This window comes from Thamnophis sirtalis, unplaced genomic scaffold (assembly GCF_051295495.1).
Source record: "Thamnophis sirtalis isolate CommonGarterSnake01/CBP01778 unplaced genomic scaffold, rThaSir2_p1.2 scaffold_2, whole genome shotgun sequence".
NCBI lineage: Eukaryota > Metazoa > Chordata > Lepidosauria > Squamata > Natricidae > Thamnophis > Thamnophis sirtalis.
Window position 1 is genome coordinate 26479284 of NW_028261382.1, and position 18616 is coordinate 26497899.

Consider the following 18616-nt stretch of genomic DNA (forward strand, 5'->3'; position numbering starts at 1 on the left):
TACATAATTAAAAAACACAACATTCATACCATTCAGGCGGGTTACAGTCTTAGCCCCAGGCCTGACGGGATAGCCAGATTCTGAGGGCTGTGCGGAAGGTCTGGAGGGTGGTGAGGGTACGAATCTCCATGGGGAGATCGTTCCATAGGGTCGGAGCTACCACCGAGAAAGCTCTCCTCCGCGTAGTTGCCAGTCGGCATTGACCGGCAGATGGAACTCGGAGGAGGCCTAATCGATGAGATCTAATAGGTCGCGTGGAGGTAATTGGCAGTAGGCGGTCTCTCAAGTACCCAGATCCACTACCATGTAGGGCTTTATGGGTGACAAGTAGCACCTTGAAGCGCACCCGGAGATCGACAGGTAGCCAGTGCAGCTCGCGGAGGATAGGTGTTATGTGGGTGAAGCGGGGTGCACCCACAATCGCTCGCGCGGCCGCATTCTGGACTAGCTGAAGTCACCGAATACTCTTCAAGGGCAGCCCCATGTAGAGCACATTGCAGTACTTCAGCCTAGAGGTCACAAGGGCCCGAGTGACTGTTGTGAGAGCCTCCCGGTTCAGGTAGGGGCGCAACTGGTGCACCAGGCAAACCTGGGCAAATGCCCCCCTGGTCACAGCTGACAGATGGTGTTCAAAAGTCAGCTGTGGATCCAGGAGGACTCCCAAGTTGCGGACCCTGTCTGAGGGGTATAATGTTTGACCCCCCCAACCTGAGAGGTGGAATACATGCCGAATTGGTGGGAGAGAAACACAACAGCCACTCGGTCTTATCTGGGTTGAGCACGAGTTTGTTAGCCCTCATCCAGTCCCTAACAGCTTCAAGTCCTTGGTTCATCACGTCCACCGCTTCATTGAGTTGGCACGGGGCGGACAGATACAGCTGCGTATCGTCCGCATACTGGTGGTATTTTATCCCGTGCCGCCGAATGATCTCACCCAGCGGTTTCATGTAGATGTTGAAAAGTAGGGGGGACAAGACCGAACCCTGTGGCACCCCATATGTTAGGGGCCTAGGGGTCGATCTCCGCCCTCCAACTAACACCGACTGCGACCTGTCCGAGAGGTAAGAGGAGAACCACTGCAAAACAGTGCCTCCCACCCCCACCTCCCGCAGTCGTCGCAGAAGGATACCATGGTCGATGGTATCGAAAGCCGCTGAGAGGTCAAGGAGAACCAGGATGGAGGCAAAGCCTCCGTCCCTGGCTCTCCAGAGGTCATCGGTCAATGCGACCAAAGCGGTTTCTGTGCTGTAGCCAGGCCTGAAGCCGGACTGGAATGGGTCGAGAAAGAAAACCCAGAACCAACCTCCCCCCCTGCAGCTAGAGACATTCCGAGAGTAGGGGGGGGCAGGTGATCCCGGATGGCTAAGGTCCCACCCTTAAGCGTAAAGTATGATGGAGAACCCAGAGGTCTCAGTTGTTTATTATTCAGGTCTGGAATTATATTGAAATAATATGGGCCTGATTTAGAGACAGATGAATCTAAAGTGAGAATGGTGTTAATGGCCTTGGAGAAGAAAGCAGCCGACTCGATGGTCAGGCTACATAATAGTAATTCCCCTCTCCTGAGGACTTTTGATGAATTTATGGCAGCCATGAGGAGAAGGTTCGATGACCCTTTGACCGAGCGTCATGCTAGGCTGAAATTTACGGCCCTTAAATAGGGAAAGAAAACTGTGCCTGACTATATGCAGGAATTTCAGGAATTGTCAGCCTATATGAGGGGGTAGTCGGAAGAGGCCTTGCTGGATCAATTCGCTGATGGCTTGGATAAAGATTTTTACCCGCAATGCATAAACAGACGCCTTCCCCGTCGTTTGGAACCTTGGTATGAGAACGCTGCAGACATTGAGTTAGACTTAATCAGGCTTCGTTGCATGGAAGAGGGAGAAGTTGAGAAATCCCCCCCAGCACCCCTTAAAGCCCAATTCCAAGAGGCTCATGGAGAAGAATGCTGGACTTTGTCAGGGACTCACCTGCAGAGCCACCCATGAAGGCTCCCAGAGTTAGCCAATACCAGTCAGATTCTGCCGCCACCTGGAAGGACGCATATTTGGCGAAGGAATGCTGATTTTCAAAATCAGTGAAGTCGACACGCAATTCATTCTTTCCTAGGAGGAAGAAAACAGCCACGTGGGTCATGTGGTGCACAACCCTTGAGGCTCTTCCCAGTGAGGGTCCTGAGCCCCTCTCCCCTGGCAGCAGGAGGGTTCAGGATTGCAATGGGAAGCCCCTCAACCAGTGAGGTCAAGCGGTGAAGGTTGTCTTTCCCCAGCCAGAATTCGGTCAGCTGGTTTCCAAATCCTTTCTTGTAGGCAGCCCAGTCGCGGAAAAAGTTCACCGAGCCATCCGACCACTTTTGGAAGACCTGAGGGGGGAAATCAGGACTTCACCTTCCAGCTCAGCAGACCCCCAAATCTTCCCTCCTTCCCAAATTTTAGGGGTTGCCAGAGCTGGTCTTCTCCACCCCTACCAGGTCTCCTCCAACCCCACCCCACCCCGCATCCTGGCCTCAGGAAAGACTTGGTTTCTGGTTCAATCCTGGGTGTGTCTGCTGTGGGGCATAACCCCCCTTCCCCAGGGAAGGCTCCCTCAAAGACACGATGGTCAGAAGCACCGTACGCCTTGGCTACACATGGGTAAGAGCTGCCCTCCACCACACTCACAATCCATCCACCTCCGTCGGTGACCATGTCGCACAGCACCTGCAGGGGCTGGCAGTCCTGGGGGTAGACGGAGGACTCCTGTGACCCTGGATGGATTGCGATCATCAGGGAGAACAGGAGGAGGAGACCCACTTGCTCTCCAGCTCTCCTCATGGTGCCCACTGGACTCCTGCTTCCTGTTCCAGTGCAAGAGCATGTATTTCATTGACTGTTGTCAGACTGCCATGGGGCCGTGTAGGGGTTATGTAGGGGTCATAGCTGGTTCCATAGGCAAAGTACAAATCCTAGGTCTTTGTCTGAGCTAGGTTTGGTTGAAATTTGGAGGGTGGTGCAATAATTCCTATTATGGCTTAAGGGCTTATCCTAGTTTGGATCTTGGGTGAGGGCTAATCTGCCTTTGTTCAGACTTTGCTGCAGGGAGTGATGGATGAACAAATCTGCATTTCTAAAAGCTGCCCCAGCTCAGTATCTGCTTGTGGGGGAAGGGAGCTGGGGCTCTGAGTTTCTGTCTCCCTTAAGATATTTTATTTCTCTTTTAGGGGAAATACTTTATCCTTCCTTTTTAAAATACTCCTCAAAATATTTCATTCCTCTAGGAGGGGGATGGGTGCTAACTTTCTATACCCCATTGCTCTTATCCTCAGCCAGTGGGACTCCAGGAACAAGAGGTGCAGCTCTGAGCCATGGGGCTTCCCCTTTCTTAATACACAGCCCAGCGGCTCCATGGATGGCCCAGAAAAAATCCCGGGGGAGGAGAATTAAGGGCCCTCCGAACAGCCTTTCAGGGGCTGCTCCCTTTTTTGGCTTTATCCTCCTGTGGTTCAAAAGACAGGCTCCCCTGTTTTTCTTAAGATGGCAGGAAAACAACTGAGAGGGGCTGAAATGGGTTGGCACCAGTTTAAGGGCACTGAATGCAGCCTCCCCACTGATTTCGGCAGAAGCCAGAATGCAAAATAGCTGCCTAATTGTGACATTTGACGTCGGATCTGAAGATTCTTCCCCAGATAAAGCTGTTTTATGCATTGATCTGTAAAGTAATCCATCAGGCAGAAGAACTAGTCTTGCCTCTTCCAAGGAAGGGAAGGGGAAATTGTTATTGTTTCTCTGAGGTTACAGCAGCACTTTATTTATTCTGAGATTCATGATGGACAAAGAGATGTATGTGTGCCTCTTGTGTTTACTGGTGGAAAAGTGGGAGATTTGAGTGGTTCTGCTGGGCTGGGGCCAAGAGGGAGGTGCCAAGCCTTTGTGGTCAGCCTCTGCTTTGCTTGCTTGCTATCGGCTGTCATAGAAATGGGGAGGGAGGGGGCCTGAGGTATTTGGGATGGGAAACTGTTCTGACCCCCCTCTTCGCTCGTTCAAAAACGACAGCCAGACAGAACTTCAAAGGAAATATCTTTATCAGTCCCGGCTCAAGCTGGTTGCGAGCCCAAAATAAACATAGATAAAGTCTCTGGCAAAAAGTTACACAGCAAATGCAAAAACAAAACTCTTACAGAAAACCAGGTTTACAGAAAGCAAATCACTTATCCAAGTGCCTCTTTGAATCACGGAACTGAACTCACGAACAAATGAATGACGAACGACGTTGACTTCTGCAACTAAGGCATAGCACCATCAGTCTTTTATCTGCAGGAGAAGACCCTACTGCTAACGAGCAACAGCACGTTACAGTAATCCAGTCTTGAGGTGACGAGGGCATGAGTGACCATTTGAAGTCCCTCCCAGTCCAGGTAGGGCCGCAACTGGTGCACCAGGTGAACCTGGGCAAAGGCCCCCCTGGTCACAGCCGACAGATGGTGTTCTAACGTCAGCTGTGGATCCAGGAGGACACCCAAATTGTGGGCCCTCTCCAAGGGGTCTATACCTTCATCCCCCAGGCTAAGAGGTGGAATGTCTGGACCATCCTTGGGAGGCAGCATCAATAGCCACTCGGTCTTGTCTGGATTGAGTGCAAGCTTGTTTGCTCCCATCCAGACCCTGACAGCCTCCAGACACTGGCACATCACTTCAACTGCTTCGCTGAGTTGGCACGGGGCGGACAGATACAATTGAGTATCGTCCACATATTGATGATATTTAATCCCGTGCGGCGTATGATCTCATCCAGCGGCTTCATGTAGATATTAAATAGTACGGGGGACAGGACCGAACCCTGCGGCACCCCATATTTGAGGGGCCTAGGGGTCGATCTCTGTCCCCCAACTAACATCGACTGTGACCTGTCCGAGAGGTAGGAGGAGAACCACCTTAAGATGGTGCCTCCCACGTCCCATAACCGTCGCAGAAGGATACCATGATCGATGGTATTGAAGGCCGCTGAGAGGTCAAGAAGCACTAGGATAGAGGAATGTCCTCTATCCCTGGCCCACCAGAGATCATCGTTCAGCGCGACCAAAACAGTTTCTGTGCTGTAACCAGGCCTGAAACCTGATTGAAAGGGATCCAGATAATCTGTTTCATCCAAGGTCCGTCGGAGTTGAAAGGCCACCACCTTCTCAACAACCTTCCCTCTGAATGGGAGGTTGGAGACTGGGCGATAGTTGTTCAGGATGGCTGGATCCAGGAAAGGCTTCTTAAGGACAGGTCTCACCACTGCATCCTTTAGAGGGTGTAGGAAGGATCCCTCCCGGAGAGAGGTGTTAACTGTCCTCTGGAGCCAGCCACGTGTCACCTCCCTGCTGGTCGAGACCAGCCAGGAGGGACACGGGTCCAGTAAAAAGGTGGAGTCACTCACCGATCCCATGGCCTTGTCCACTTCCTCAGGAGCGACAAGTTGAAACTTGCTCCATAAAATCCGATCAAGACCTTCCCCCGGCGCCTCAGCTGGTACCGTCCAAGTGGAGTGCAGGTCTGTCCGAATCTGAGCGATTTTATCTGACAGAAACTGAACAAATTCCTCAGCTCTACCCTGTAGAGGCTTGTCCGCATCCCTTCCTTTTAAGAGGGAGCAGGCTATCCTAAACAGGGCGGCTGGGCGCAATTCTGTGGATGCAATAAGAGCAGAAAATGCGCACATTTTGCCGCCCGTATCACCACTAGATAAGTCCTAATGAAGGCTCTTAATTGTGTTCGGTCGGATTCAGAGTTACTAGTCCTCCAACGTCTCTCTAGGCATCTCTTTTCACGCTTCACTGAGCCGAGGTGGCGCAGTGGTTAAATGCAGCACTGCAGGCTACTGCTAGATCAGCAGTTCAGCGGTTCAAATCTCACCGGCTCAGGGTTGACTCAGCCTTCCATCCTTCCGAGGTGGGTAAAATGAGGACCCAGATTGTTGGGGGCAATATGCTGACTCTCTGTAAACCGCTTAGAGAGGGCTGAAAGCCCTATGAAGCGGTATATAAGTCTACTGCTATTGCTGCTATTGCTTCATCTCCCGGAGTTCCTCAGTGAACCAAGGAGCCCTCCTGGATCTACTGCCGTGGAGAGGCCTTAAAGGCGCAATCCGGTTTAGAGCCTCCGCCGCCACTGTATTTCAAGCCAAGACCAAGGACTCCACCAGACTGTGGGTGAGAGAGTCAGGTATCTCACCAAGTGCCGTCTGAAATCCCATAGGGTCCATCAGGCGGAACCACCTAATCAGTTCCGCGGAGAGGCCGTAAAGGCGCAATCCTGTCTAGAGCCTTCGCCGCCACCAAATTCCAAGCAGCGACCAAGGACCCCGCCGGACTGTGAACGAGAGCGTCAGGTATCTCTCCAAGCACCGTCTGAAATCCCATAGAGTCCATCAGGCGCCTGGGGCGGAACCACCTAATCAGTTCCCCCTCTCTACAGTGGGGGATTGGTTTCCGAAAGTCAAGCCTCAGTAGGAAGTGATCTGACCATGACAAGGGCAAGATCTTAATCCCCTTCAAATCTACTGCTCCGAGAAAAATACGAGGTTGAGCCTGTGATCCGCTGTATGAGTCGGACCCTGAATTACCTGAGTCAAGTCCATGGCTGTCCTGGAAGCCATGAACTCCTGTGCCCCATCAGAACATTTGCCGAGCGAAGGCAGATTGAAATCCCCCAGCACTATAAGCCTGGGGAACTCAATCGCCAGCTTGGCTATTGATTTGAGGAGCACAGGGAGGGCTGTTGTAATGCTGTTGGGGGGTAGGTGCCTTACTAACAAACCCACTTGACCCCCAAGGTCCAACTTCACCAGCAGGGACTCACACCCGACAATCTCCAGAGCAGGGATCCTACGAGGAACTAATGACCCTCGGATGATGACTGCCACTCCCCCACCCCTTCTCTATTGTTGCGTCTGGTGGAGCACCTGAAACACTTGGCACATTTCAGTGAGGGGGACTCCTCCCTCATGGCCCAGCCAGATTTCAGTAATGCATGACAGGTTTGCCCCCTCATCTAATATTAGATCCCGGATGAGGGGAGCTTTGTGAACCACAGACCTGGCATTTAGCAACAGCAGCCTGAGAACAGGGCCCTGACAACTCTTGCCATCTGGTCCTGGAGTGGAGCTAACAGGGCCGGAAGGAGAGATCGCTGTGACGTAGCGAACCCTCCTTCCCCGGTAACGGCTAGCCCTATAACTCCCGTCAATCCTGCCTCTCCCAACTATGACCGGAATGCACCGGCCCATCCCTGCACCCGTAGGCCCCACTTCCCCTCCCATGGCCTTCGTTCTCCCCGATAGGCCAGTCATATCACATATTCTGGGACGAGAGGCAAATCCGGGCCCCCATCCACTTCTGCTTGTGCACTCAGTGGTGGGGGTTCCGGGCTGCACTCTCAGTTCCCCACATCCATACCGGCCAAGCACTCTGCACATGCATACCCCACTAATTAAAATACAACAATACAATAAAATGGCTAAGCGAAAAATTCATTAAATTAAAACTGTGGGATCATTCAATCAAACGCACACATACCACATGCACTCACCATACCAAAGGGAAAATTGCGCAGTTGTGATCCCCCACTGCAGGGCCCTTCCCCCGGTTCTGATGCTCAGAATGCGGCCCGGAAGGGTTGGTGACGGCCTCCACGGAACACAGTCCAAGACACTGGTACCCCGCTGGGAACCTAGAAACGAAGTCCTGTGCTGCAGGGACTGGGGTTGGCAAGGGCTGGAATCTTGGTGAAGCCCTCCTCGCAGACCTGGCCCATTGGCACTGGACACATGACTCTACACACTTCCACACGTCATTTCTTAAACGGGGCCACCAGAACTGACGGTATGCCAGGCGCAATGTCTGGAAAAAAACCCAATATCTCACTGCAGAAGCGCCATGAACCTGAGAGAGCACCCGTCTATGAATGTGCCCTGCAGGAACATAGAGCCAGCCCCGATACTTCAAAAGATCTCCTTCCAAAGTCCACGAGGAAGCCGGCCCTACTTCCGCCTTTCATCGCTCCACCCATTCGTCACCCCGCTGTGCATCCCGTATCAGAGACTGTATGCTCACAGGATGATAAACTGCAGCACAGGATGCAACGGGTAGAACAGTCCGAGGTGGAAGCGAGTCCGCAGGGTCAGAGTTCTCCAATTTCCTAGGCAGGGCATCCGCCCTGGGATTGCACACCCCACAAATGCATGCTACATTGTGCGAACGGGGTATCACAGCTGCACAAACATGCCGGTTGTCTCACACGGTAGTTCGTTGCTGAGGGACGGCCGCAGTCCGCGCAACCCTTCTATTCTTCTTGAGGCAACTCCCGGCCAGATGTCCAAGTTCCCCACAGTAGAAGCACAAACCCTCAGCACGTCATCTGTCCATCTCTGTACGTGACACTCAAGGTCTGACAGCACCCAACTCCATGGGCTCCTCCCAGTCCACTGCAGTCTCTTGATAAACTGGCATGCTGGTGGTCTCCTGGAATGCATGGCGAGGCCTTCACCTCTGCAGCCGGGCGTCTATCCGGAGGAACAAGTGGACCAATGCATCAAACGTCAGTGGCCTGTCCACCCTTGCCAGTTCATCTTGCAAGGTATCTGACAATCCATCTTAGAAAGTGTCCATCAGAACTGGTTCATTTCACGTTGAATCCTGGCTACGCAGCCTGAATTCATTTACATAGTCTTGCAATGAACCACTCCCCTGCTGCAGTGACTTCACACGTCTAGTTGATGTTTCCCCCTTAATAGGATCCTCAAACATCAACCGAAAATGCTGACAGAAACCCTGGAAGTCATCCAACAAAGGGCTAGGCTGGGTTAACAAGGGGGTAGCCCAATGGGTAGCTGTGCCTGAGAGCAAACTGATAATAAATCCCACCTTCGTCCGGTCAGTGGGAAAGTCTTCCGCTCTCAAACTCAGGAACAGCTGGCATTGTCCCAGAAACACGGCAAACATGGCCTGACTCCCATCAAATTTATCCGGCATGGCTACTGGGCACTTCCTCCTTGGCTGGGGGGGTGGTTGCAGCTCTCTGCAGCTGAGCAATTTGGTCAGCCAATACAGCTATTTGCTGGCTCAGTCTGGCATTTTCAGTATAAAGCTGCTCCATATTTTTATGAATGGAGGTTGTCGTGGGCAGAAGTCAAACTATTCTGACTCCCCTCTTTGCTCGTTCACAAACGACAGCCAGACAGAACTTCAAAGGAAATATCTTTATCAGTCCCAGCTCAAGCTGGCTGCGAGCCCAAAATAAACATAGATAAAGTCTCTGGCAAAAAGTTACACAGCAAATGCAAAAACAAAACTCTTACAGCAAACCAGGTTTACAGAAAGCAAATCACTTATCCAAGTGCCTCTTTGAATCACGGAACTGAACTCATGAACAAACGAACGATGAACGACATTGACTTCTGCAACTAAGGCGTGGCACCATCAGTCTTTTATCTGCAGGAGAAGACCCTAACGAGCAACAGCTGCTCATTATCCTGCATCCTGAAACAACTCACAGATTTCTGCTGAGTCACAACAGGAAACCTGTGCTGGAAGGGCTATCAGAAAGGGAGGTTGGGTCTCACCATCTTCTGCGCATGCTGATGTGTTTGGTCTTGGTCAAGGTCAACCATCTCTGCATACCAACTGGATGAGAAGTTTGAAGATGTACCCCTTAGGGAGTACACCTTAGGGAGTTGCAGATTGGTTCATGGGTTGGGGTGATTGGAGGTGGGTGCTGGGTAACTATTTGATATGTACTTGTTTGTGGCTTTTTGGCTCAAATCTTTTGCTGCTATCTTTTTATAACCAGTAAAATTATCTTTAATTCCACAAACAATGGAGTTGGGAGTTTTCTTTCTTGGTTATTGACGGAGGCACGCATGACCTTTAGCAAGATCTCACTCCGCACTCATCCCGGAGATGAAAACCTCCATGGGGAGGGCACCTAAAGGAAAAAAAACACCCAAGAAGATGTCTAATCCCTACAATGACCAGGAAGACATGGGGGCTACTGGATCCTCTTTCCCTTTGGAAAGGGAACGGATGGCTGAATTGGAGGAAAGATCCGGCCCAGATGTCATTGGGAGTGGGGCAGAAAAGTGATCTCAAGGAGATTCTGTCCGGAGTAACTAGCAGTCGATGCCGGCAACCAGAGGCTGCCTGGCAGGAAGAAGAAGAAGAGGACCTCATGATGATCCAAACTTTGAAACTTCAGCAAGAAGCGTGGGAGAAGCGCCATTTCTGTGAAAGCTGCACTGAGAGGGAGGTTGAATTTACAGATCAGGGGGAGAGGTGAGCGGATGACCTGTCTAATCCTGAGACGGCCCTGGGGGCAGACAATGGTACTGGTCGGGACAGAGAAGCTGCAGCCGCAGCAGCGGCAGCCGTTTGAGCCCCTCCAAGGGGGGAATGGGGCCTCGCAGACATCGAATGCCAAAGATCCCTCCCCTTGGAGTGAAGTACAGAGGGGATCCCAAAGAGCTGGGGTTTTTCCTGGTCCAGGTTTGGAATTACATGCAATAATATTGAGAGGATTTTCCATCAGAGAAGGCCAAAGTGAGAGCTGTTACTATGGAATTGGAGGACAAAGCAGCAGCCTGGATGGTCGCTTTGCATAATGATGAGGGATTCCAATGTGTTTATGACAGCCCTGAGGAAGCGCTTTGATGATCCCCTGACAAATCAAAAGACATAGAATCCTACATAGCCAGCTCTCCTGTTTGTTCAGCCACCAAGGGACCACCAGGAAAGCCTAAAGGACTTCTTCAGAGTGTTGCCCGACCCGATGCACTGTGGAAGGGACTATCGATGGATTTTATTGTTGAACTACCAGAAAGTCTCGAGAATACTGTTATCTGGGTGATCACCAATTTGTTCTCCAAACAAGTCCATTTTGTAACTTGTCCCAGGATCCCATGGGCGAAGACATTGGCTAAATTGCTTATTTTACATGTGTATAGATTACATGGGGTTCCTGAACACATTATTTCAGATTCAATTCAATTCTCTTTTTTGGAAAGAGTTCCTGAATTAATAGGCTCCACCCAGGGGCTAAGCTCCACCCACCTAATGGGATCTGTGAGAGGGCTAACTTGGTTCTAGAGAAATACCTTAGGTGGTATATCAGTTATCAGCGGGATAATTGAGCTGACCTCTTGCCTCATGCAGAGGTGGCGTACAACCATTCAGAACATAGCAGTACTGGAATGACCCCTTTTGAAGTTGTATTTGGCCAGGACTTTGTGCCCATTCCTGAATTACCTCAAGAGAAGCCACAGATTTTGTCCTTGTCTGAGTGGAGTGACCAACTTCAATGTTTCTGGCCAATGACCCGCAAGGTCTTAGATGTGGCACACCAAGCGCACCAAAAACAAGCTGATAAAAAAAGAGTTTCTTCAAAGTACCCAGAAATCGAAGAAACTAGGCCCAAAATATGTGGGTCCATTTCCCATTGTCAAAATTGTAAATCCTGTATCAATGAAATTGGATTTGTGAAAAACTCTTAGGAGGATCTATCCTGTGTTTCAAATAAATTTACTGAAACCAGAACGCATCTTCTATGCATTCACCCCAACCCTCACCCCCTGTTCCCCTTCTTATCGAAGGAGAGCAACATTTTGACGTTAAAGAAATCTTAGATTCCAGGAAACATAGGGGATGTATCCAGTATTTGGTGTCCTGGAAATATTTTCCCCCTTCCCAGGCTGAGTGGGTGAACAAATCTGATGTCAGGGCTCCCAGACTTTTACGACAATTCTATTCTAGTTATCCTGATAAACCTTAAAATTGATGCATATTATTGGTTGTTATTGTTGTTTTTCTTTGTTTTATTTCTTTCTAGGGATGATGCCCTTTCTGAAGGAGGGCTGAATGTCAGCCTCTGCTTCACTTGCTTGCTATCAGCTGTCATAGACACAGGAAGAGAGGGGGCCTGAGGTATTTGGGATGAGAAACGTATGGTGCTGGAGGAGTTATCAGAAAGGGAGGTTGAGTCTCACCATCTTCTGCGCATGCTGATGTGTTTGGTCTTGGTCAAGATCAACCGTCTCTGCATGAGAATGAGAAGTTCGAAGATGCACCACACATGACACCTTAGGGAGTTGCAGATTGGTTCATGAGTTGGGGTGATTAGGGGTTGGTGTGTTTGGGTGCTTAAAGCTCTTCTTTTGCCAAAGGCTGGCAGATTTTATCCCCTTGGAATAAAGGAGACTTGGAGACTGTCAGCTGGATTAAAGATCATATCTTTATTTATTTATTTATGGTATTTATTTAATTCATTGACTGCCCAACTCCAGTGGACCTGAAGGGGAACAAATGGAAAACCCACCCACCCCAAATCTGCAAGATCATTTAATCAAGTGAATTTTGTAAAATGCAAGCTCTCTATCAAGGTAGCAAATCAAAAGCAGAGGGGATGGATTAGATGCCCTTTGGAACCCCTCAGAAAGAAAAAGGCCCATCAGCTGGAGGAACAGCCTAAGCCACAGGCCGGATTTTCATCTCGGAGTGCTTGTAGGAGTAGTACAGGCCTTTCCCAGTACCCCAGTTGATGCCATCAGCAAAGAACTTGTGTTTCCCCAGCAAGTATCTCCCATTGAGGTTGGAGTGGTGGCATTCATGGTACCACCAGGCCCCTTGGTACTTCTCAGCTCAGTTGAACTTCTGGGGGTCCTGCTGTTTATCTCGGGTGGAGAAGGGCATGTTGTTGTGGAAGGACAGGGAGTCACCTGGGAGGAAGAAAGTGGGATGGGTGCCTGGAAGACCAGCCCAGAGCATCTCCAGGGAGGCCTTCATTGGCCTGACTGGCACTGCCCAATTCCAAGAGGCTCATGGAGAAGGATGCTGGACTTTGTCAGTGTCAGCCTCTGTGTTGCTGCTTGCTTTTTGGCTGCCATTGAAACGGGGAGGGAGGGCATGGTATTTGGGTGGGGGAAGTAATCTGTACAGGAGGACTGTTAATTGGGAGTTGTTCTCACCATTCATTTGCGCATCTGGAAGGTGGGGAGTTTCCCGCCAAGGCCAACTGTCCAGCATTCCAACCTGATGATGATGTTTGAAGATGTTTCCCACCTGACAGTTGTGGTGATATATGATTGGACTTTGGACTGGAGTACCAAGGGGAGGGGAATGAATCATGTATTGATATCTATTGCTTTCGCGCTCTTTTGCTCAGTTCCAGCTTTGTTTTGCTTCTTTCCGTTTATAATCAGTAAAAGTACACTTAATTCTGAGACATGGAGTTGAGTGGTTTCTTTCTTGGTTATTAAGTGAAGGAGCCGTGATATTAAGCTGGAACTCACTTCGCACCCATCCCAGAGCGAACACGTTGGGGTGCACCCAACGCTGAAAAATGTCCCTCCATGGCAGTGATCAAGAGGAAGATATGGGAACGGCTGCAGTTCCTTCAGTGACGGAAATGTTGGCCGACCTGCAAGTAGAGGAACAATCTGTTCGACCCAGGTGGACTTTGGGAGTGGGACAGAAGGAAGAATCTGAAGAACCGTTAACTGGGATTACGGTGAGGAGACACAGAAAACCAGCACCTGACTGGCGAGGCCCTGAAGAGGAAAATCTCATGATGTCCCAAGCCATGAAACTTCTCGAAGGAGCATGGGAAAAGCGCCGGACTCGAGAGAGTGATTTGGACAGAGGACTTGAGGAGGAAACAGAGAGAAGGTATACTTTGCCTAGTTTGAGAGAGGCTGGGGGGCCCGAAGGGGGAATTGCACAAGATGACCCAGCACCGACCCCAATCCCTGCGGCTAGAGACATTCCAAGAGCGGGGGGGGGGGGGGCATCACAGACGCCAAATGGCTAAAGTCCCTCTTTTAAGTGTGAAATACAGGGGAGACCCTAAAGAACTTGGGCTATTTTTAATTCAGGTGTGGAATTATATGCAAATGTATGGCCAAGAACTGGGGTCTGATGAAGCTAAAGTGAGAATTGTATTAATGACTTTGGAGAAAAAAGCAGCGGACTAGGGCTGCATAATAATGACTCTCCTCTTTTAAGAGACTTTAATGGATTTATGGCAGCTTTGAGGAAGTGTTTTGATGACCCCCTCACTGAGCGCAGAGCCAGAATTAAATTTACAACTCTTAGACAGGGGAAAAGATCAGTGGCTGAGTATGTGCAAGAATTTCAGGAGCTGACAGCTTATATGAGGGGCTGGTCTGAAGAAGCCCTGCTAGACCATTTCGCTGATGGATTAAACAAAGAGGCTTACCAGCAATGTGAACAGGAGACCCCCACCCCTGTAGATTGCAGCCCTGGTATGAGGCAGCTGCTGACGTGGAAATTGACCTAGCCAGATTTTATTACAAAGGAGAAGGAGAGGGCGAGGAATCCCCCCTCCTAAAAAACCCCTCCCAAGAATGCCGAAAGGGGGGGAGACTGGATTTACAGGCAAGCCCAAGCCTCCCATGTGCGTCCGCTGTGGGAAGGAGGGGCATCGTGCCGTAAACTGCCGAGTCAAGATCAGCCAAAGCGCCCCACCCCCTCGGAAAGAGAAGAAGATAGACAAAGCTCCCAGCGGAAGGAAGGAACCAGCCTTAACAGGGGAGGATCCTTCTCGGCTTTTCGGCCCGGAAGAAAGAGAAAACGAAACCCCCAGCTCCTCCAATGACAGTGATTCTGATGAGGCGGAATGCTGGGTAAGTTCCCGTTCAGGGCCCATGACTGTCCCAGTTGAGCTTAGAGTGCCCTCTTCTGGCACACAAGAGAAAATTCTAGCTCTTTTGAATTCTGTTTGTTCACGATGCATTATGAGCCCAGAAATAGTAGAAAAATTGGGATTAAGACTAAAAACTTTGAAAATCCCGATTGCATTTTGCCAATTGCATGGCTCTATTGCGGGGGAAAGCCCTGCTCATTTTGTTACTGAACCTATTGAGATGTGGATGGGAACCCACCAAGAAATGATAAGTTTTATTGTAGCCCCAAGGATGGACCGACCCCTTATATTGGGATTACCCTGACTATGTAAATGGAACCCACACATATATTGGAGGAAAGGTTGGTTACGCATTCGGTCTGCTATGCCCCCTGATAAAGGGGTCCCTGTGGGTGGCTCCCTCCCTGCCAACCAGAGGGCCAAAAACAAAGCCCTGTTTATCAAATAAATCCCAAGGCAGCAAGCGAAACATTTATGTGGGGCCTTCCTCATTCCTCTTTTGCAGAAAGTGATCCAACAGTCCTGACTGCCGACCCTGGCTCTCCTTGGCTTGAGCGGCTCCTTCCCTCCTTCCCATGTGACTTGGCTTGGGGCTGGGACACTGTTGGCTCTCTTGGAAAAGCCCAGCAGAACCACTTAAATCTTCCACTTTTCTACCAGTAAACACAAGGGGCAGACATGCACCTGTTTGTCCATCATGAATCTCAGAACAAATAAAGTGCTGCTGTAACCTCAGAGAAACAATAACAATTTTTCCCCTTCCCTTCCTTGGAAGAGGCAAGACTAGTTCTTCTGCCTGATGGATTACTTTACAGATAAATGCATTAAACAGCTTTATCTGGGGAAGAATCTTGAAATCTGAAGGTCAAATATCCCAATTGCAGAGATGTTTTGCATTCTGGCTTCTGCCGAAATCAGTGGGGAGGCTGCATTCAGTGCCCTTAAAGGTGCCAACCCATTTCAGCCCCTCTCAATTGTTTTCCTGCCATCTTAAGAAAAACAGGGGAGCCTGTCTTTTGAACCACAGGAGGATAAAGCCAAAAAAGGAAGCAGTCCATAAAAGGCTGTTTTGGAAGAAATGTCCTTCTGGGTTTGGCTCCAAGTGAGGAAAAAGACACTGGAGACATGGAGGCTGCTTGGAAAGATGGTTTTAATGGTGGACAGGACCGCATGACTCTAGTCCGGAACAGAAAAGGTGATCACGTGCTTCAATGTTGGTGGAGAAAAAGAGAAGGGCCGAAGAGAAGCCAAGTCCATGGTTTTATCTCCTCTCTGGCCTTTGATCTTGAGCTTGCATTCTGATTGGTTGTCAGACTCCCATGGGGCCATGCAGGGGCAACTCTCTAGGCTGCGTTTTGAATCCAGGTTTGGTTGAGTTCTCAGATGCCATGTGGGGAGTTGGGTAAAGGGCCAATATTATCATGTCTTAATCCCATCCCCCTGGAGCTGAAGGGGAGAACTCTTTATTATGTAAAATGAACTAGCTCACACTAGACATGTTTCTTCCTTTTCACATCCAGAGAAATATTCTGCCTTTTCAATATTTCCTAGGATATTTCATTTTTCTGGGAGAGGGCTGGGTGATAACTTCCTACAGTGGGAACAGAGATTTTGTGATATCCTTCCCCCAGGAGTGGGGAGGGAATTGGGATTTTGCAGTATCCTTCCCCTGGAGTGGGGTGGTGTTGGAAGAAATGTCCTTCTGGGTTCGGCTCCAAGTGGGGAAAAAGACACTGGAGACATGGAGACTGCTTGGAAAGATGGTTTATTGGTGGACAGGATCACCTGGCTTGAGTCCTGAACAGAAAATGGGGTCTTCCTGCAGTAATCTGAGATCTGGCTCCAGCTGACAGTATGCATGGAATGCACTTCCCCCCATTCATTCCACATGACAAAACCGAGCCTTGACATCAGATTAAGCGAAACCTGGCTCAAAAACAGTGACTGTGAGAGGGACCTTGGAGCAGCATTCCAGTATTTGAGGGGCTGCCACAAAGAAGAGGGGGTCAACTTATTTTCCAGATCTCAAGAAAATGGATGGACACCAATAGTGGGATTCAACCCACCTAACAACCGGTTTACCGAAAATGTGAGTGGCTTCCGCCACGCGGTGAGGGTTGACTTCTGGGCCCTGCTCCACTCCATCTCTGCTCTCTGGGGCAGCGGCTGCTGCTGTTGCTGGGAGAGAGAGTGTCTGTTGTACATTTAGCAGCTGTCAGCCACCACATTCTGTACTGTGTGTTTTCTGGATGGGATTTAGAGGAAAGCGGTGGCTCACAGCTGCTAAACTGCACAACAGACACTCTCTCTCCCAGCAAGAGGCAGCAGTGGAGAGAAGTAGCCACTGACCGGAGACTAGTTCCCCAACCCAGCGGAGGTGGGCATTGGGCGGGGAGCGGGTGGCGAGCAGGCGGCAAGCAGGCAGAGGCTCCAGGGCAAGGCCAGAGGCCAGGAATACCTTGTCCCTAGGCCCCGACCCAAGAAGAAGGGTGACTGGGTGGCAGGCTTACTTTTGGTGAGCAGAGTGGGTGAGGGTGGGGTGGGCGGGGCTAGCTCATGGTCGTTTTTACCGGTTCTCTGACCTTCGCAAAATCATAGCAACTGGTTTGGGCAAACCAGTCTGAACCAGTTGAATTTCACCGCTGGAATTAAGGAGAAACTTCCTAGCAGTGAGAACAATCAACCAGTGGAACAGGTTCCTCCAGAAGTTGTGAATGCTTCATCACTGGAAGTTTTAAGAAAATACTGGACAGCCACCTATTTGAAATGGTAGAGGGTCTCCTGCTTGATCAGGGGGTTGGACTACATAAACATAGAAACAGCATTGCAACCCTACTCAAAATTAAGAAAATCAATTCTGCTAATTAGAACATGTATTTTAAAAAAACATAAGAACTCTGACAAGAAATTCTTTCTCTCTATCTACATTTCAAAAACTCCTTCCCTGGCCTAATCCTGTTAAGAACAAGCAGAGATTCAACCTAGAAATAAGGAGGAATTTTCTGATAGTGAGAACAATCAATCAATGGAACAGAAGTTGTGGGAGCTTCATCACTGGAGACTTTCATGAAGAAACTGGACTGCCCTCTGTCAGAAATGGGGTAGGGTCTCCTGCTTGGGTTGGGTAGTGGTTGGACTAGATGACCTACAAGGTTTCTTTCAAGTTCTGTTAATCCATATGATCTGTAAATTTCTATTGTTTCTGTGCTGACTACATTCCTGCGGTTTTGTTATTGCAACTAAGTACTTGACTGTTAAATGGTTCTTGGTTGTCTGCCCAGGCCAAGAGCTATTAACTGAAGGGAAAGGAAAACCTCTCTTGCACTTTAAGCCTGAGTTTTAAAGGGATTTGAATTTTTCTGCTGAGAAAATGGCTATGTGCTCATTCTTTTTCTTTTCCTGTCCTTTAGTTAATTACAAATGAGCAGGGACTCCTGGCTGGTTTCGACCAGCAGGGAGATAACACGAGGCTGGCTCCAGATTATTATGAACGTGTCTTTGCAGGAGGGATCTTTCCCGCAACCTTTGAAGGAAGCGGTGGTGAGACCACTCCTCAAGAAGCCTTCTCTGGACCCAGCTATTCTTAAGAACTATCGTCCGGTCTCCAACTTCCCTTTTCTGGGGAAGGTTGTTGAGAAGGTGGTGGCCCTTCAACTCTGACGGTCCTTGGATGAAGCAGATTATCTAGATTCCTTTCAGTCTGGTTTCAGGCCTGGATATTGCACCGAAACCACCTTGGTCGCACTGACCAATGATCTCTGGCGGGCCAGGGATAGAGGACATTCCTCTATCCTGGTGCTCCTTGACCTCTCAGCGGCCTTCGATACCATCGACCATGGTATCCTTCTGCGACGGCTGGAAGAGGTGGGAGTGGGAGGCACTGTTCTATGGTGGTTCTCTCTTACCTCTCCGACAGGTCGCAGTCAGTGTTGGTTGGAGGGCAA